Source organism: Saimiri boliviensis, chromosome 2 (assembly GCF_048565385.1).
Source record: "Saimiri boliviensis isolate mSaiBol1 chromosome 2, mSaiBol1.pri, whole genome shotgun sequence".
NCBI classification, from domain to species: Eukaryota; Metazoa; Chordata; class Mammalia; order Primates; family Cebidae; genus Saimiri; species Saimiri boliviensis.
In genome coordinates, this window is record NC_133450.1 from 13,819,678 (window position 1) to 13,839,109 (window position 19,432).

At 40.5% G+C, this 19,432-nt stretch overlaps 1 long non-coding RNA gene across 1 annotated transcript; it reads right to left on the minus strand.

The window, feature by feature from the left end:
- Nucleotides 1–836: 836 nt before the first annotated feature.
- LOC141583480 (uncharacterized) lies at nucleotides 837–19,393 on the minus strand. The gene is made up of 2 exons (XR_012516108.1): nucleotides 19,299–19,393; nucleotides 837–2,777 (listed from the first exon to the last, which is right to left on the minus strand). It is a non-coding gene; the product is annotated as an uncharacterized LOC141583480 (long non-coding RNA).
- Nucleotides 19,394–19,432: the final 39 nt, after the last annotated feature.

Here is a 19,432-nt window from a genome sequence, read left to right on the forward strand (position 1 = left end):
ACCCAGGCTGGAGTGCAGAGGCCTGATTATGACTCACTGCAGCCTCAGCCTCCCTGGACCCAAGTAGCTAGGACTACAGGCACATGCCACCGCACTACACTAATTCACATATTTTTCCATAGGGATGGTGACTTCCTTTGTTAATGTGGCCTGTCTCAGACTCTTAGCCTCAGGCCATCCTCCTGCCTCAGCCTACCAAAGTGTTGTGATTACTGGTGTGAGCCATCACACCTTGTCAGCTGGTACTTTTATTATGATTCCATTCAATTAAAAATTATTTGGCATTAAAACTATCATTTTCAAGGATATGGAACAATATGTGTCCTACAGCATAATTATAAAAACATACAGAGTCATCCCTCAGTATAAAAAGAGGATTAGTTCCAACCCATCATTTCAGCATATACCAAAATTCATGCATACTCATGTTTCACAGTCAGTCCTCTGAAACCCACGGATAGGAAAAGTCTAACTATTGGTTGGGCATAGTGGCAAACACCTATAGTCTGAGCCATCTGGGAAGCTGAGGTGGGAGGATCACTTGAACCTGGGAGATCATGGCTGCCGTCAGCTGTGATAGCACCATTGCCCTCTAGCCTGGGCAACAGAGCAAGACCCTGCCTCAGGAAAAAAAAAAAAAAAAAGATAGAAAGAAAAAAGGTTAGAAATTTTAATGAGGTCTGTTGGGGAAAATGCAATAAGCAAACTATAAATTTGTAGTAGGGAGATCCCATACGCACTGAGGCAGGAGCAAAAGGCCTCAGCCTATTTCCATATAAATAATGAAGAAAGTAATTAGAAATATAACTGTAGTAGTTATTAGTTATTCATATCTGATCTTAGTTATTCATAGGTGATCTTAATTCTTTTTTTTTTTTTTTTTTTTTTTTTTGAGACGGAGTTTCACTCTTGTTACCCAGGCTGGAGTGCAATGGCGCGATCTCGGCTCACTGCAACCTCCGCCTCCTGGGTTCAGGCAATTCTCCTGCCTCGGCCTCCTGAGTAGCTGGGATTACAGGCACGTGCCACCATGCCCAGCTAATTTTTTGTATTTTTAGTAGAGACGGGGTTTCACCATGTTGACTAGGATGGTCTCGATCTCTTGACCTTGTGATCCACCTGCCTCGGCCTCCCAAAGTGTTGGGATTACAGGCGTGAGCCACTGCGCCCAGCCTTAATTCTTTTACTAATGCCTCTCAGGTCAGAAGTGTGAACCTGGGGTGACACTGTGAAATAAATGACACTAATGCAAGATGCTCTAAGCCCTCTGTCATGCTGGCAAAAGGGCTGCTGGGGGGTGCCTTGGCTATGTAGCAGCACCAGCGCTGTGAAAGCGCCCACTGTTTAGCCAGCTAGGGAAGGAGATGTCCAAAATGGCCGAGACACCTCCTTCTTGGGGAAGTTAGGAGAAAACTCCATTTCTCGAAGTTCTTGTGGTAAGGCCTGATGACTGTCAGGTAGGCCTGTAGACATCCAGGGGCTTAACTGTCTCTATGTGATGCTGTGCTTCAGTGGTCACATTCCATGTCAACTCTTATGTTCTACTTCTGCACCTGGTTCCTTTTGTCTTATAAAACATAATCAGTAATAGTAATATAAATTTTAAATGTTTTAGTTTTTTCTTGGTAAGTGTGGAAAAAGTGCTGCTGCATTATGCTCCTTACCTCAATTCAGGTGCCAGAAATTCCTGAGCCCCTACCTGAATGACACATGATGTACTTGACCCTATCACTGCCACACCTTACCTACCCAGCCCCCAGTCTCCACCATACCCTACCTACCCAGACCCCAGATTTGCAACTCAATAAAAGTGAGAGTATCCCGGCATTCGGGACCACAGCCCGTCTCCTCAATTTGGGTAGCAGTGGACCCCAGGGCCCAAACTCTCTTTTTCTCTGTATCTGTTTCTTGTGTCTTTTATTTCTACAAATTTTCATCTCTGCACCAGCCAGGAGTAGCTCACAGAACCCTGTAGGACTGGACCCTATATAAATTAATGAAGCAAATGGTGATAAATTAGTACAATTGACTTTCTAGAGTTTCTAACGATAAAGGTAAGAAAAATGCAAAACACAGAGACAGAGCATAAAGAAAGAAATTAGGGAAGCATTCTACGTGTATAATAAGATGACCCTGGCCATGTTTGTGCAGCAGCAGTATGTCACGTTATGACATACCTTGGAGGGAAGTTAACAGATGAGGAAGTTGATAAAAATGATCAGAGGATCAAAATACTGATAGCTATAAGTAAACCACGAAGAATCTCCCTAACTGATGTCAGAAAAGTGGGAATATTATAGTGTGTGTTCAAGATCCTTTACAACATTATTTGCCTTGTGTTTGTTTGTAAAAAACGTGTCTATTAAAAGTTCTTCTTGCTGTCAAAAGAATATGTGGGATTAAATCATTAGAATTGATTCTTCCGTTTTTTTTTACTTTTATCTTCCTGCCATCATCCCCCAGTCTTTCTTTGGAAATTTTTATTTTTTTAGAAAATTGAATAAGTGCTCATTGTAGTGGATCACACCTCTAGGATGGTAGGCAGGGGTGGAAAGGTCACTTGAGGCCAGGAGTTTGACACCAGCCTGACCAACAAAGTGAGACCACATGTCCATGAAAAAATTTTAAAATTAACCAGGTATCATCATGTATACCTACAGTCCCAGCTACTCAGGAGGCTGAGGCAGGAGGATCCTTAGCTCAGGAGTTCAAGCCTGAAGTGAGCTGTGATTGCATCACTGTACTCCAGCCTAGGTGACAGAGTGAGATCCCATCTCCTAAAACAAAAAAGAAAGAAAGAAAATAGATCAAGTGAATGGGCTTACTCTGAATATTTCTAAACTAGAAGTTCTAAATCTTTTGGGGTCTAGCATCCCTTTACATTTTTTTAACTTTATATAAGATCTCTCTTCTGCCTCCCATGAGCCAAGGATGAATTTGACATTTCCAAATGGCCGAACAAACCAAAAGAAGGATCATACTTTGTGACGTTTTGAAATTGGTTTTCAGTGCCCAGTTCCAGTTCTTCTCTTCACTACTCTGCATTCTCTGCTCCTAGAGGCCACGCCTCTGTGGCCCTGTGTCCTGCAAGTATTTGAAGATTTATGGCTAAAAAATCAGGAACCCCTGTAAGCCAAGAAATGATGAGAGAAACTGGGAATAATGCAGATTCTGCCACCTACTGGACACTTGACAAAATATTCTTACTAGGCTAGAAACATTGGGGAGCTTGCTAGAAATTCAGAAACTCAGACTTTATCCCAAATCTTCTGAAACAAAATTTGCACAAGATTTTTAGTTTATTGCACATATTAGGATGTGAGAGTTACCTTTAAACTCATCATGACTGTTCCAAGAAACATACACAACTTATTCTGTATGATGTAAATATAGCACTCAAAAATAGACATGTCTGGCTGGGTGAGGTAGCTCATGCCTGAAATCTCAGCACTTTTTGAAGGCCAAAGAGGGTGGATCACTTGAGATCAGGATTGAAGACCTGCCTGGCCAACATGGAGAGATCCCATCTCTACTAAAAATACAAAAATTAGCTAGGCATGCTGGCTTACACCTGTAGTCCAAGCTACTCAGGAGGGTGTGGCAGAAGAATTGCTTGAACCTGGGAGATGGAGGTTACAGTGAACCAAGATTATGCCACTGCACTCCAGCCTGGGCAACAGAATGAGACTCAGTCTCAAGAAAACAAAATAGACATGTTCATGTTGTTGCACTTAATTTTGTAATTTATCATCCAGAAAAGTATCATATCTACAGTGGTATTGTGGATCTTATGCTATCCTCTTTTTTCAGAGTTAGAGAATACTTCTGTGTTAAAAATTCTCTTATTGAATAATTTTAGTCACTCTTATAAATCAGAACCACTTCTTTTTACTCTTTTTTGCAACTCCAGTCAAATAAAAATATCTGAGTATGCCCCTACCCAAAAAAAAGATTTCTAAGACTTTTTATTTATATAAATAAAATTTTAAAAAGAGACAAAATTTTTAAAATATTTTTATTCATTACATATTAATAATAAAACCATTACATGTTGATATAATACAAAACAAAAATTTTAAAATATTTATTCATTACATATTAATAATCAAATTGGTTGGGCATAGTAGCTTGTGCCTATAATCCCAGCACTTTGGGAAGCCGAGGTGGGCAGATCATCTGAGGTCAGGAGTTTGAGACTAGCCCTCCAACATGGTGAAACCCTGTCTCTACTAAAAATACAAAATTAGACAGGTGTGGTGGAAGGCACCTGTAATCCCAGCTACTCAGGAGGCTGAGGCAGGAGAATTGCTTAAACTCGGGAGGTGGAGGTTGCAGTGAGCCGAGATCATGCCATTGCACTCCAGCCTGGATAACAAGAGTGAAACTCCATCTTTTTTTTTTTTTTTGAGACGGAGTTTCGCTCTTGTTACCCAGGCTGGAGTGCAATGGCGCGATCTCGGCTCACCACAACCTCCGCCTCCTGGGTTTAGGCAATTCTCCTGCCTCAGCCTCCTGGGTAGCTGGGATTACAGGCACACGCCACCATGCCCAGCTAATTTTTTTGTATTTTTAGTAGAGACGGGGTTTCACCATGTTGACCAGGATAGTCTCGATCTCTTGACCTCGTGATCCACCCTCCTCGGCCTCCCAAAGTACTGGGATTACAGGCTTGAGCCACCACGCCCGGCCCTGAAACTCCATCTTAAATAATAATAATAAAACCATAACATGTTGATATAATACCTTTTTTTTTTTTTAAGACAGAGTTTCATTCTTTCACTGGGGCTGGAGTGAAGCAGTGCAAGCTCAGCTCACTGCAACCTCTGTCCCCCGGGTTTAAATGATTCTCCTGCCTCAGCCTCTGAAGTAGCTTGGATTACAGGAACCCACCACCATATCTGGCTAATTTTTGTATTTTTTTAATAAAGATGATGTTTTGCCATGTTGGCAAAGCTGGTCTCAAACTCCGGACCTCAGGTAATCCACCTGCCTCATTCTCCCGAAGTGTTGCGATTGCAGGCATAAGCCACCATATGTATTTTTTTAAAACTCTGATTAGTCAGGCAACAACACTGGGCAGGGGTCTCCTCATTTCCAGTGATAAAAACCCCAGGAGAAGGCTCCAGAGTTGCAAGGGCTGCTGAGCCATAAGGCTCTGACTTGAGATTTCATTATTTTATTTGTATTTCTTTTTTTTTTTTTTTTTTTTGAGACGGAGTTTCGTTCTTGTTACCCCAGGCCGGAGTGCAATGGCGCGATCTCGGCTCACCACAACCTCTGCCTCCTGGGTTCAGGCAATTCTCCTGCCTCAGCCTCCTGAGTAGCTGGGATTACAGGCACGTGCCACCATGCCCAGCTAATTTTTTGTATTTTTAGTAGAGACGGGGTTTCACCATGTTGACCAGGATGGTCTCGATCTCTCGACCTCGTGATCCACCCGCCTCAGCCTCCCAAAGTGCTGGGATTACAAGCTTGAGCCACCGCGCCCGGCCTATTTTATTTGTATTTCTATTTGTATTGTAAGACAAGGGCCTGCTCCATCACCCAGGCTGGAGTACAATTGTGCACTTATAATAAGCTCACTGCAGCCTCAACCTCCTGGGCTCATGCCATCTTCCTGCCTCAGCTCCCCAGTGCTGGTACTACAGTTGAGTGCCACCATACTTGGCTATTTTTAAAAATTTTTTTGTAGAGTGAGGAGTCTTGCTATGTTGCCCAAGCTGTCCTCAAACTCCTGACCTCAAGAGATCTGCCCACCTCAACCTCCTGTGTAGCTGAGACTACAAGTACACATCACCATGCCTAGCTACATTTATTTTATTTTATTAAATTTTGAAAAATATTTTTGTAGAGAAGAGGTCTTGCTTTGTTGCCCAGGTTGGTTAGCACACTATGATATTAAAAAGGATCCAAGATATTTATAATATCTAGTGTTAACACACTATGATATTAATGAAATATCCATAGTATTTAAAAATCTAGTGTTAACACACTAAGATATTAATAAAATACGATACTTAAAACACCTAGTGATAATGTGCTATGACATTAAAATATACATGATTATTACATTCTCTAGTGTTAAACACTATATTAATGAAATGTCCATATTTATAATATCTAGTGTTAACACACTATGATATTAATAAAATATCCATGATATTTAAAGTATCTGGTGTTAACACACTATGATATCAATAAAATATTTAGCCGGGCGCGGTGGCTCAAGCCTGTAATCCCAGCACTTTGAGAGGCCGAGGCAGGTGGATCACGAGGTCAAGAGATCGAGACCATCCTGGTCAACATGGTGAAACCCCGTCTCTACTAAAAATACAAAAAATTAGCTGGGCATGGTGGCGCATGCCTGTAATCCCAGCTACTCAGGAGGCTGAGGCAGGAGAATTGCCTGAACCCGGGAGGCGGAGGTTGCAGTGAGCCGAGATCGCGCCATTGCACTCCAGCCTGGGTAACAAGAGTGAAACTCCATCTCCAAAAAAAAAAAAAAAAAAAAAATTTATGTTATTTATAATCTCTAGAGTTAAAACAGTGTTAACCCACTATATACGAATAATATATATGATATTGATAGTATCTAGTGTTAATACATATGATATTAACAAAATATCTACAATATTTGTGAAATCTAGTGTTAACATATTAATATCTATGATATTCAAAATATCTAGTGTTAACACACTATGACATTAATAAAACATCAATGATATTTATATCATGTTAAACACTGATATTAATAAAATATCCATGATATTCATAATACCTAATGTTAACACAGTGTTATTGCAGTTTAATATTAATGAAATGTCCATGATAGTTATACTATCTAGTATTACCACAAAGTGTTAAACAGTTATTAATAAAATATCTGTGATGTTTATAATATCTAGTGGTAACACACTATAATATTAAAAAGAGATGATATTTATAACATCTAGTATTAACACATTATGATATTAATAAAATATCTAGATATTTATATCCAGTGGTAACACGCTGACATTAACAAAATATTTTTGATATTTATAATATGTAGTGTTAACACAGCATGAACATACTATATTAATAAAATATACACATTTATAATATCTAGTGCTAATACCCAGCGTTAATATTAATGAAATGTTCATGACATTTATAATAACCAGTGTTAACACACTATGTTAATAATATACCCATGATATGTATAGTATCCAGGGTTAACACACGGTATTAAAACACTATGATATTAATAAAATATCTACATTTATAATATCTAGAGTTAACACATTAAGATACTAATAAAATACCCATATTTATAATATATAGTGTTAACACACTATATTATAAAACATTCATAATATTCAGTGTTAACATACCATATTAATAAAATGTTCATATTTATATCTAATTCAACAGTGTTAACACACTATGATATTGATAATTTATTAATATTTATAAGTGTTTTTAAAACTATATGAAAAATATATCATTTATATCAAATATTAACACACTATAATATTAATACAATATCCATAATGTTTACAACACTGTGTTAACACTAGAATATTAACACAATATCCATATTTATAATATCTAGTGTTAAAACAGATATTAATAAAATGTGATATTTCTAATATCTAGTGTTAACACCCTATGATATTAAAAAAATATTCTTGATAATTATAATGTCTAGTGTCAACACATGTTAACACACTATGACATTCATAAAATATCAATGAAAATTAGAATATCTAGTGTTAGAACACACAGTTAACACACTATATTAATAAAATATCTCCAATATTTATAAAATCTAGTGTTAATACACTCTGATATTAATATCTGATATTTATAATATCTAGTGTTAACACATGATGTTAATATCTATGATATTCATATCTAGTGTTAACACACTATATTAAAATATATATCTATTTGGTTTTTTTTTTTTTTTTTTTTTTTTTTTTTAATGAGACGGCGTTTCGCTCTTGTTACCCAGGCTGGAGTGCAATGGCGCGACCTCGGCTCACCGCAACCTCCGCCTCCTGGGTTCAGGCAATTCTCCTGCCTCAGCCTCCTGAGTAGCTGGGATTACAGGCACGCGCCACATGCCCAGCTAATTTTTTGTATTTTTAGTAGAGACGGGGTTTCACCATGTTGACCAAGATGGTCTTGATCTCTCGACCTCGTGATCCACCCGCCTCGGCCTCCCAAAGTGCTGGGATTACAGGCTTGAGCCACCGTGCCCGGCTATATATCTATAATATTTAGTGATAACAGACTATGATATTAAAAATCTATTGACAATATTTCTAACATCTATTGTTAACACAGTGTTAACACACTATTAAAGTACTAAAATATCTCTGACATTTATAATATCTAGCATTCATACACTGATATTAATAAAATATCTATAATATCTATGAAATCTAATACACTAGGACATTCATAAAATATTTATGATAGAGTTAACATATATTAATAAAATATCAATGATATTTATAATAGCTAGTGTTAACAAACTCTTGATATTAATAGTATGTCCATTATATTCATAAAATTTAATGTTAACACTCAGCGTTAGCACACTATGATAATGAAACATCCATGATATTTATAATAATTTGTGTACATACATGGTGTCAACACAGTTTGATATTTATATCTATATTAAAAATGTCTAGTGTTTACACACTATATTAATGAAATATTTATAATATTTATAGTAACAAGTGTTAACACACCATTAACATGCTATGATATAAACAAAATAGATATATTCATAATATCTATTAACACTATACTAATAAAATATATATATTTATAAAATCAAGTGTAAACAGTGTTAAAAAACTATGATAGTAATAAAATAACTGATGTTTATGATAGCTGGTGTTAAAATGCTATAATGTTAATAAAATATTGATAATATTTATATCTAGTGTTAACACACTTCCATAGGGTATACACCCACTGTGATATTAGTAGTAATACTGGGGCCATTATTAATAATGCCAAAGAGTGTACACACAGGTTTTATACCCACTATGAATTAGCAGTAATATATCAAAGTTATTATGCATACTATCACATGGTGTACACACACAGTGATAGTAGCAGTAATATATCAAAGATATTAAACATAGTATCACAGGATGTACACAAACAGGGATAATACCAGTAATATATTGAAGATATTAAGCATATCACAAGGTGTACACCCACTGCAATATTAGAAGATATTATGCATAATATCAAAGGATGTACACCCACTGTGATATTAGCAGTAATATATCAAGGATTTTATACATAATGTTGCAGAGTGTACACACAGTGATGTTTGATAATATCTTCAATATATCACTACAAATTGTGTACACCCACTGTGTACACCCACTGTGATATTAGTAATATATTGACAATACTACTATACATACAGAATGTGTATGTAGACATCTATCCAAGATGGCCAATTAGGAGCAGCTGAGGATTGCAGCTCCCAGTTAAAGCGTGGAGGGTGAGTGGACGCCGCATCTTCAGACAGATTTTTACTGCCTGCAGACCAGGAGATTCCCAGGCAAAGGAGCCCACGGGTTGCTAGCACTGCTGTTTTGGCTGCCACAGCGGGTCTCCACACAAAATGCACAGATCCAGGCACTGTCTTAGCTGACAATTGGCGCTCCTGGGAGACAGAGTCGCCCATTCAACTGACAAAAAGGGGACTGAAACATGGAGCCAGGCCAGAAGATTCCCAGGCAAAAAAGCGCCAGGAATCTCTGCTCAGCTGTTTCAGCTGGCAAAGTGGGTCGCCACACAGGAAATCACACAAATCCCGGTGCCTTTTCAACAGGTGACTAGAACATCAGGGAGACAGAGTCGCCCATTAAACTGATAAAAGGGGACTGAAATAGGGAGCCAGGCTGGGAGATTCCCGGGTAAAAAAGTGCCATAAGCCGGGCGCGGTGGCTCAAGCCTGTAATCCCAGCACTTTGGGAAGCCGAGGCAGGTGGATCACGAGGTCAAGAGATCGAGACCATCCTGGTGAACATGGTGAAACCCCATCTCTACTAAAAATACAAAAAATTAGCTGGGCATGGTGGCATGTGCCTGTAATCCCAGCTACTCAGGAGGCTGAGGCAGGAGAATTGCTTGAACCCAGGAGGCGGAGGTTGCAGTGAGCCGAGGTCGCGCCACTGCACTTCAGCCTGGGTAACAAGAGTGAAACTCCGTCTCAAAAAAAAAAAAAAAAAGTGCCATGAATCTCCAGAGATGCTGCTTCAGCCAGCACAGGCAGTCACCGTTCAGGAAATCACACAGATCCAGGCACTTTTTCAACAAGCAACTGGAACGCCAGGGAGACAGAGTTGCCCATTCAACTGAAAAAAAAAAAAAAAAAAACAGGTCTGAGGCAGGGAGCCAGGTGATCAGGCTCAGCCAGTCCCACCCCCACAAAAAACAGCAATCTGAAACGCTCTGGATTGAGGGTTTTACAGCAAGCAAAGTTGAACCAGGGACGGTCTAGCTCCATGGGGGAGGGGCGTCCACCATTACTGAGGCAGTCCACCACTACCGAGGCAGCCTGCCATTCCCAAGGCAGTCCACTATTACAGAGTCCGCCATTACAGAGGTGGGCTGCCATTGCCAAGATAGTTCTAACTATACCCCTATAAACAGAACTGCAGGGAAGTTCACACGGCACCTGGGCAGAGCCCACAGCAGTTCAGCAATGCCTCTGCAGGCAGTCTGTGACTAGGCTGCCTCCTCACTGGGCAGGGCAGCCCTCAAAAAAGGCAGCAGCATGACAGAAACTTATAAATAAAGCCCTAATTCCCAGGGACAGAGTACCTTGGGGAAAAAAAAAAGTATTTATGAGTTCTGCTGCAGCAGACTTAAAGGTACCTGCTGAGCAGCTCTGAATGGAACAATGAAGCTCACAGTTCAGCACTTGAGCGCCTATAAAGGACAGACTGTCTCCTCAAGCAGCTCCCTGACCCCTGTATATCCAAAGAGCCACCTCATAAAGGAGAGCTCAGACTGACATCTGACAGATATCCTTCTGGGACAAAGATAGCAGAAGAAACCGGCAGCAATCCTTACTGTTCTGAAACTGCTGCAGCTGATCCCCAGGCAAGGAGGGCCTGGAGTGGACCTCAGCAATCCTACAGCATAGGGGCCTGACCGTTAGAAGGAAAACTAAGAAACAGAAAGAAATAACTTCATCATCAACAAACTGGATGTACACTCAGAGACCCCATCTGAAAGTCAACAACTACAAAGACCACAGGTAGATAAATCTACAAAGATGGGAAGAAACCAGTGCAAAAAGGATGAAAACACCCAAAACCAGAATGCCTCTCCTCCTCAAAGGGATCACAACTCCTGAACAGCAACAGAACAAAGCTGGATGGAGAATGAGTCTGATGAATTGACAGAAACAGGCTTCAGAAGGTGAGTAATAAGAAACTTATCTGAGCTAAAAGAACATGTTCTAACCCAATGCAAAGAAACTAAGAACTTTGAAAAAAGGTTTGATGAAAAGCTAATGAGAATAAACAGCTTAGAGAGGAATATAAGTGAATTTATGGAGCTGAAAAACACAACACAAGAACTTCGCAAAGCATGCAGAAGTTTCAACAGCAGAATTGACCAAGCAGAAGAAAGGATATCAGAGGTCAAAGATCAACTCAATGAAATAAAACAAGAAGGCAAGATTAGAGAAAAAAGGGTAAAAAGAAATGAACAAAGTCTCCAAGAAATATGGGACTATGTGAAAAGACCTAATCTACGTTTGATAGGTGTACCTGAATGTGATGGAGAGAATGAATCCAAGCTGGAAAATACTCTTCAGGATAATAACCAGGAAAATGTCCCCAACCTAGCAACGCAGGCCAATATTCAAGTCCAGGAAATACAGAGAACACCACAAAAATATTCCTCAAGAAGAGCAACCCCAAGGCACATAATCGTCAGATTCACCAGGGTTGAAATGAAGGAGAAAATGTTAAGAGCAGCCAGAGAGAAAGGTCGGGTTACCCACAAAGGGTAACCCATCAGACTCAAAGCGGATCTCTCAGCCAAAGCCCTACAAGCCAGAAGAGAGTGGGGACCAATATTCAACATCCTCAAAGAAAAGAACATTCAAACCAGAATTTCATATCCAGCCAAACTAAGCTTCATAAGCGAAGGAGAAATAAAATCCTTTACCAACAAGCAATTAATCAGAGATTTCATCACCACCAGGCCTGCTTTACAAGAGCTCCTGAAAGAAGCACTAAACATAGAAAGGAACAACTAGCACCAGCCACTCCAGAAACACAGCAAATGGTAAAAAGCATCCACACAATGAAGAAACTGCATCACCTAATGGGCAAAACAGCCAGATAGCATCAAAATGGCAGGATCAAATTCACACATAACAATATTAACCCTAAAAGTAAATGGGCTAAACACCCCAATCAAAAGACACAGACTGGCAAATTGGATAAAAAGCCAAAACCCATCAGTGTGCTGTATCCAGGAAACTTATCTCACATGCAAGGATACACAAAGGTTCAAAATAAAGGGGTAGGAAAATTTACCAAGCAAATGGAGAGCAAAAAAAAAGCAGGAGTTGCAATCCTAGTCTCTAATAAAATAGACTTTAAACCAACAAATATCAAAAGAGACAAAGAAGGACATTACATAATGGTAAAAGGATCAATGCAAAAAGAAGAGCTAACAATCCTAAATATATATGCACCCAATACAGGAGCACCCAGATAAATAAGGCAAGTTGTTAATGACTTACAAAGAGACTTAGACTCCCACACAATAATAGTGGGAGACTTTAACACTCCACTGTCAATATTAGACAGATCAACGAGACAGAAAATTAACAAGGATATCCAGGACTTGAACTCAGACCTGGATCAAGCAAACCTAATAGACATTTACAAAACTCTCCACCACAGATCAACAGAATATACATTCTTCTCGACACCGCATCATACCTACTCTAAAACTGACCACATAATTGGAAGTAAATCACTCCTCAGCAAATGCAAAAGAATGGAAATCTTAACAAAGTTTCTCAGACCACAGTGCAATAACGTTAGAACTCAGAATTCAGAAACTAACTGAGAATCCCACAGCTTCATGAAAACTGAACAACTGGCTCTTGAATGTTGACTGGATAAACAATGAAATGAATGCAGAAATAAAGATGTTCTTCAAAACCAATGAGAGCAAAGACACAACACACCAGAATCTCTGGGACACATTTAAAGCAGTCTCTAGAGGAAAATACATAGCAATAAGTGCCCATATGAGAAGCAATAAAAGATTTAAAATCGACACCCTATCGTCAAAATTGAAAGAGCTAAATAGGGAGGTATAACATGGGGAGAAATGCCAGATATAGGTGATGGGGAGGAAGGCAGCAAACCACACTGCCATGTGTGTACCTATGCAACAATCTTACATGTTCTTCACATGTACCCCAAAACCTAAAATGCAATTTAAAAAAAAAGAAATAATATACTGGCACAGTTGTGGTGGCTCATGCCTGTAATCCCAGCACTTTGGGAGGTCTAGGTGGGTGGATCACTTGAGATCAGGAGTTCAAGACTAGCCTGGCCAACATGGCGAAACCATGTCTCTACCAAAAATATAAAAATTAGCTGGATATGGTGGTGCACCACCATAATCCCAGCGGGAGGCTGAGGCAGGAGAATCACTTGAAGCCGGGAGGCAGAGGTTGCAATGAGCCGAAATCAAGCCACTGCACTCCAACCTGGATGACAGAGTGAGACTCCATCTCAAAACAAAACAAAACAAAGAAATAATGTATCTAGCACAGTGTGTGAAACATGGTAATTTCTCAGTATCATTATTATTAGCTAACATTTTTTGAGAGCTAGCCATGTGTGTAAGGACTTGACTTGAACTGTCTCATTTTATCTTTACAATAACCCGTTGAAGCAAGTATTGTTATTCATGCTCATTTTTCCAGAATTTTAAATAGCTAGTCTGTGGTGGAGCCGGAATGTATGCCCTGGTAACCTGATTCCAATCTGTGTGCCTAAGCAATCTACTACCATGCCTCTATTTGCAAATATTTTTATCCTCGATTAGGGAATTTCATGTGTTTGGCTTTGTACTTGGAAACAAAGAAATGGAAACACATGTCAACTGAATGCCATTATATGCAGGTAATATGCTAGAAAATATTTTATTTTAGTTACTGTTTAATCATTCTATTCTTTTTTTTAGAAACAGGATCTCAGTACGTTGCCCAGGCTGAAGTGTAGTGGATATTCACAGGCACGACCATGCACATAGCCTCAAATCCCTAGGCTCAAGCAATCATCCTGCCTCAATCTCCCAAATGGCTGGGACTATAAGCATGCACCATCGTGCCCAGCTAATCACTGTCTTTTTTAACTCTAAAACTCGTAAAGTTTTCTACGACACTACAGACAGAAGCTATCTTTTGTAGTAAAGAAGAGTACAGCTCTTGCTGATCTTCTGATCTTTTATTGCTGATCTTCTTCCAGAAAGTAATTATTTTTTTTCATTATTCATTGTTATTTACATTATTTACATTGTTTACATTGTTGAAACATTGAGATGCTAGGCTGGCAAATGATAGGAAAGATTAGGTATCTTTGCTTAGAAACTTTTTTTCTAAAAAGTTAATGGACAAACTAACTTTTCTGAGAGATTAAAATACTGTTTCCATTAAATAGGCATTTTTGTGTGCGGGCTTTTTTTTTTTTTGAGACGGAGTTTTCGCTCTTGTTACCCAGGCTGGAGTGCAATGGCGTGATCTCGGCTCCCCGCAATCTCCGCCTCCTGGGTTCAGGCAATTCTCCTGCCTCAGCCTCCTGAGTAGCTTGGATTACAGGCATGTGCCACCATGCCCAGCTAATTTTTTGTATTTTTAGTAGAGACGGGGTTTCACCATGTTGACCAGGATGGTCTCGATCTCTTGACCTTGTGAGCCACCCGCCTCGGCCTCCCAAAGTGCTGGGATTACAGGCTTGAACCACCGCGCCCGGCCTTTTTTTTTTTTTTTAAGTTTGATTGGAGGCAAGAAGTAGGAGGAATATCCTCAGAGAATGGCAGCTTTGAGGCTGCTGTAAAGATTCTTTCTTTTTTTTTTTTTTTAAAGAGGAGGCTCACTATGTTGCCCAAACTGGAGTGCAGTGGCTATTCACAGGCGCAATCCCACTATCGATCAGCACCGGAGTTTTGACCTGCTCTGTTTCCAACCTGGACTGGTTCACCCCTCCTTAGGCAACCTTGTGGTCCCCCACTCCTGGGAGGTCATCACATTGATGTCAAACTTAGTACAGACACCCAATCAGCATAGCGCACTACAGCCTAGAACTCCTGGGCTCAAGCAATTCTCCCACCTCAGCCTTCCAAGTAGCTGGGACTACAGGCACGCTCCACCACCATGCCCGGCAAGATTCTTTATGTCTCTTATAAATTTATAATTTATAAAATCTAAAATCTTAGAATTGGAAAGAACTTAAGAGATAATTTAGTTTAAACTTGGCCTCATTTTACAGAGAAGGAAACCAGATCTAACAGAGGAAATGTTTTGCCCAAGGTAAAACTCAGGTTTCTGAACTCCCAGATGACAAATAATACATTATTAATTACAAATAACTATATATAACTTCTGTTTGAGAATGCCTTTAGGTAGTAACCTCTAAAATAGCCACATCAGCATCTTTCTGAGCCAGTTCCTGAATACCCACTTCGTGTCTGATTCCTACAATCCAATGCAGTATACATTTTACATAGACTTGGTCTGGCAATGAGGAAACAGCATTCATTTTCAATCTTTGGTCTCAGCATAATTTGGTATATAACACTGCAGTCGATTATACCCTGTAAAGCTTTAAAGGGATGGTATTCCAAGAATTAGTACTAGTCTGAAAAACCAAATGCTTTGTTTCCCTTTCACTTTTTTACACATCCCTGGTTCCTGGGGGTAAAATAAGTGTTTTCACTCTAATGGGTGCAGTGGAGAGAGGCATTCTAAGTGGAAGGAAGAGCATATACAAAAGCCTAGAGGCCTCCTGAGACATCATGAGATGTTTGGGGCCCTTCAAGCAGTTGCTATGACTAGAGCATGTTGGCCCCACAGAGAGCTGAGTCAAGAGCCAGACCTCCTCTACTCTGCATACCTTGAACTTCAGCTTAAAGGCAATGGGGAGCTATTTAAGGATTTATAGCAGAGAAATTACACAAATACAGTTGCTTTTAATTATTGTTAATTTTTTTTTTTTTAGACAGGGTCTTGCTCTGTCACCCAGCCTGGACTACACTGGCGTAATCTCAGCTCACTGCAATCACAGACTCCCCGACATGTTGAAGCAATTCTCCTGCCTCAGCTTTCAGAGTGCCTGGGATTACAGGTGTGCGCCACCACACCCGGCTAATTCTGGTATTTTTAGTAGAAATGGAGATTTCACCATGTTGGCCAGGGTGGTCTCAAACTCCTGACCTCAGGTGATCTATCTGCCTAGGCCTCCCTCAGTGCTGTGATTACAGGCATGAGCCATGGTGCCTGGCTGGTTTTAATTATTTTGATCACACAGATAATATATGAATACATTTTAATATAAACTCAACTATTAAATCCAAAGTCAAAGTTCTTCACCACTCCCTCCACCCCCACATCCCCAGGTCCTCCTTGGAGGTAATCACTCTGCTGCTTGGTACATATCTCTCCCAACATTTAAAAAAGTGCATTCACAGGCCGGGCACGGTGGCTCAAGCCTGTAATCCCAGCACTTTGGGAGGCCGAGGCGGGTGGATCACGAGGTCAAGAGATCGAGACCATCCTGGTCAACATGCTGAAACTCCGTCTCTACTAAAAATACAAAAAATTAGCTGGGCATGGTGGCGCGTGCCTGTAATCCCAGCTACTAGGGAGGCTGAGGCAGGAGAACTGCCTGAACCCAGGAGGCAGAGGTTGCAGTGAGCCGAGATCGCGCTATTGCACTCCAGCCTGGGTAACAAGAGCGAAACTCCGTCTCAAAAAAAGAAAAAGTGCATTCACTTATGTATACGTATGCATAGAGATATATATGGGATTATCTTGCGTGTTTTCAAACAAATATCATCCTGTCAAAAGATAAATTAAGAGGGATAGAGCTTGGGTTTGGGTAATTCTGAGAGCCAGCTGGCCATCACTTTACTTTGCTCGGTGTTCACAGCATATTTTGTGAACATTCCAGTTTTTCAGTGAGATTCTTACAGATAAGCTGGTGCTGTGGGAACCATCTGGCCGACCCCAGTCACAACAGCTGCAAATCCTTACAGCCATGTCCACAAGGCCAGCCTGCACTGGGACCTGCCTGGGTCAAAAATTTGCTGCCTCCATGTGTGCATTACAGTTCAGCTGGAATTCACAGAATTAAATGTTCTTTGTTGGATTAGGAAATGGACAGTGTGCTTGCCATGTGTTATGGAACAACTGAGGACACAGACATGACCATGGTTTCCTTTTCTAAGGGAAACAATGAAAACATTTATTATTTTTGAATTGGTCTACATGGTAATAAAAATTGATATGTAGCCGGGCGCGGCGGCTCAAGCCTGTAATCCCAGCACTTTGGGAGGCCGAGGCGGGTGGATCATGAGGTCGAGAGATCGAGACTATCCTGGTCAACATGGTGAAACCCCGTCTCTACTAAAAATACAAAAAATTAGCTGGGCGTGGTGGCACGTGCCTGTAATCCCAGCTACTCAGGAGGCTGAGGCAGGAGAACTGCCTGAACCCAGGAGGCGGAGGTTGCGGTGAGCAGAGATCGCGCCATTGCACTCCAGCCTGGGAAACAAGAGCGAAACTCCGTCTCAAAAAAAAAAAAAAAAAAGAAAGAAATGTGGAAATGTGGATAGATTTATTTATCCCACTCATTAATTCATTCAATATGCTTTGGAGGGGGGAGCGGAGATGATATCTCACCTTGTCACCCAGGATGTGGTGCAGTGGCTTTGACCTCCTGGGCTTAACAGATTCTCCCACCTCAGCCTCCCCAGTAGCTGAGACTAACAGCATGAGCCACCACGCCCAGCTAATTTGGGTTTTTTTTTTTTTTGCAGAGACAGGGTCTTCCATGTTATCCAGGCTGGCCTCAAACTCCTAGGCTCAAGCAATCCATCCACCTTGACCTCCCAAACTGCTGGGATTACAATCAATACACATTTAGTACCTATTATTTATGGGGTACATCATGTGCTAAGGTGCCAGTTGAATCACTCTATTCCCTTTGCTCTAGACTGAAGCTTTGATACCACCTGGAAAAACAGACAACTAATGTAATGAGTATCCATAACTAGTTTTACAGACAATCAGCAGTTTGCAAATTATTTCACCCATTAAATGACTCCAAATATTGGAGCAAAGGCTTCCAAGTTAAAATAGTCCATGGAAACATGTTCTATATTATGTGGTGCTTACAATAAAAGATGACTTCCTGCGACTTATTTGCAACTCCGAAAGAGGTGATTTAGTCTGTCACGGTGCTCTTGGGAAATGCTTTTGGGATTTGTCCAAGTTCTCAAGTGGAACTCAAGGGTCCTGAGCCAGAAGACATAAGTTATAACTAAGTAGGATGCAAGTGAATTGGAATTTGCCCCGAACATAATGCCATAAACAGTTGTCTAGGTAAGAGCAAAGTATACAGGCCCTAAAACAGGGTACAAGCTTTCCCTAAAACAGAAAGGCACTTACAACAGGGCTTTGTTCCAGGATCCCTAAAAAAATTTCAAACAAGGAGATTTACATGTTATTCACCTTATCATACATTATTTCAGTGCAAACCTAGAAATATTTTACAAAAAAAATGTATTTGGAAGAATTTGTGAATATTTGATGATTTTTTGAAATAAATACAATTTATTTTATTTTATAATAAATTACTTTTTAATGAAATTATTTTAAAAAGGAGTGACGTCTGCAACACCTTAAGAACAATGACTATACATGTATTAATACAGTATTCTGATTTTAAGGGGAAAGTGATGAAGGAACGGGAAGCTGGGTCTGCGTGTGTTCCCAGAAGGCCCCAGAACGCCAGCCCAAGTCTGAAAAGGGAAGTGGGAGCTTTGTGTCGAGGACTACGGAGAGCGCCTACGGTTGTGCTAAAGGAAAACAATGTTCCTAAGAGTATACAAACCCTGTTCACCAAAGCGTGGAACGCAAGTGTCCCTCCAAGCTGTACACGACCGAAAGAACGCGAACTGAAAGCAAAAGCAGGTCCCAAGAGGCCAGGCACCCCCTCCTCCTGGGTACTCACGTCAGACAGGAGAACTATGGCTGGCCCAGAGAGAACTCAGCTCTTGGCACACGCCAGCCCCGCCGAAGCTCTAAGGGAGGCTACCCCCGCGCCCGTCGCCGTGGCAACCGCCGGAGCCACGCAGCCCCGCCCCT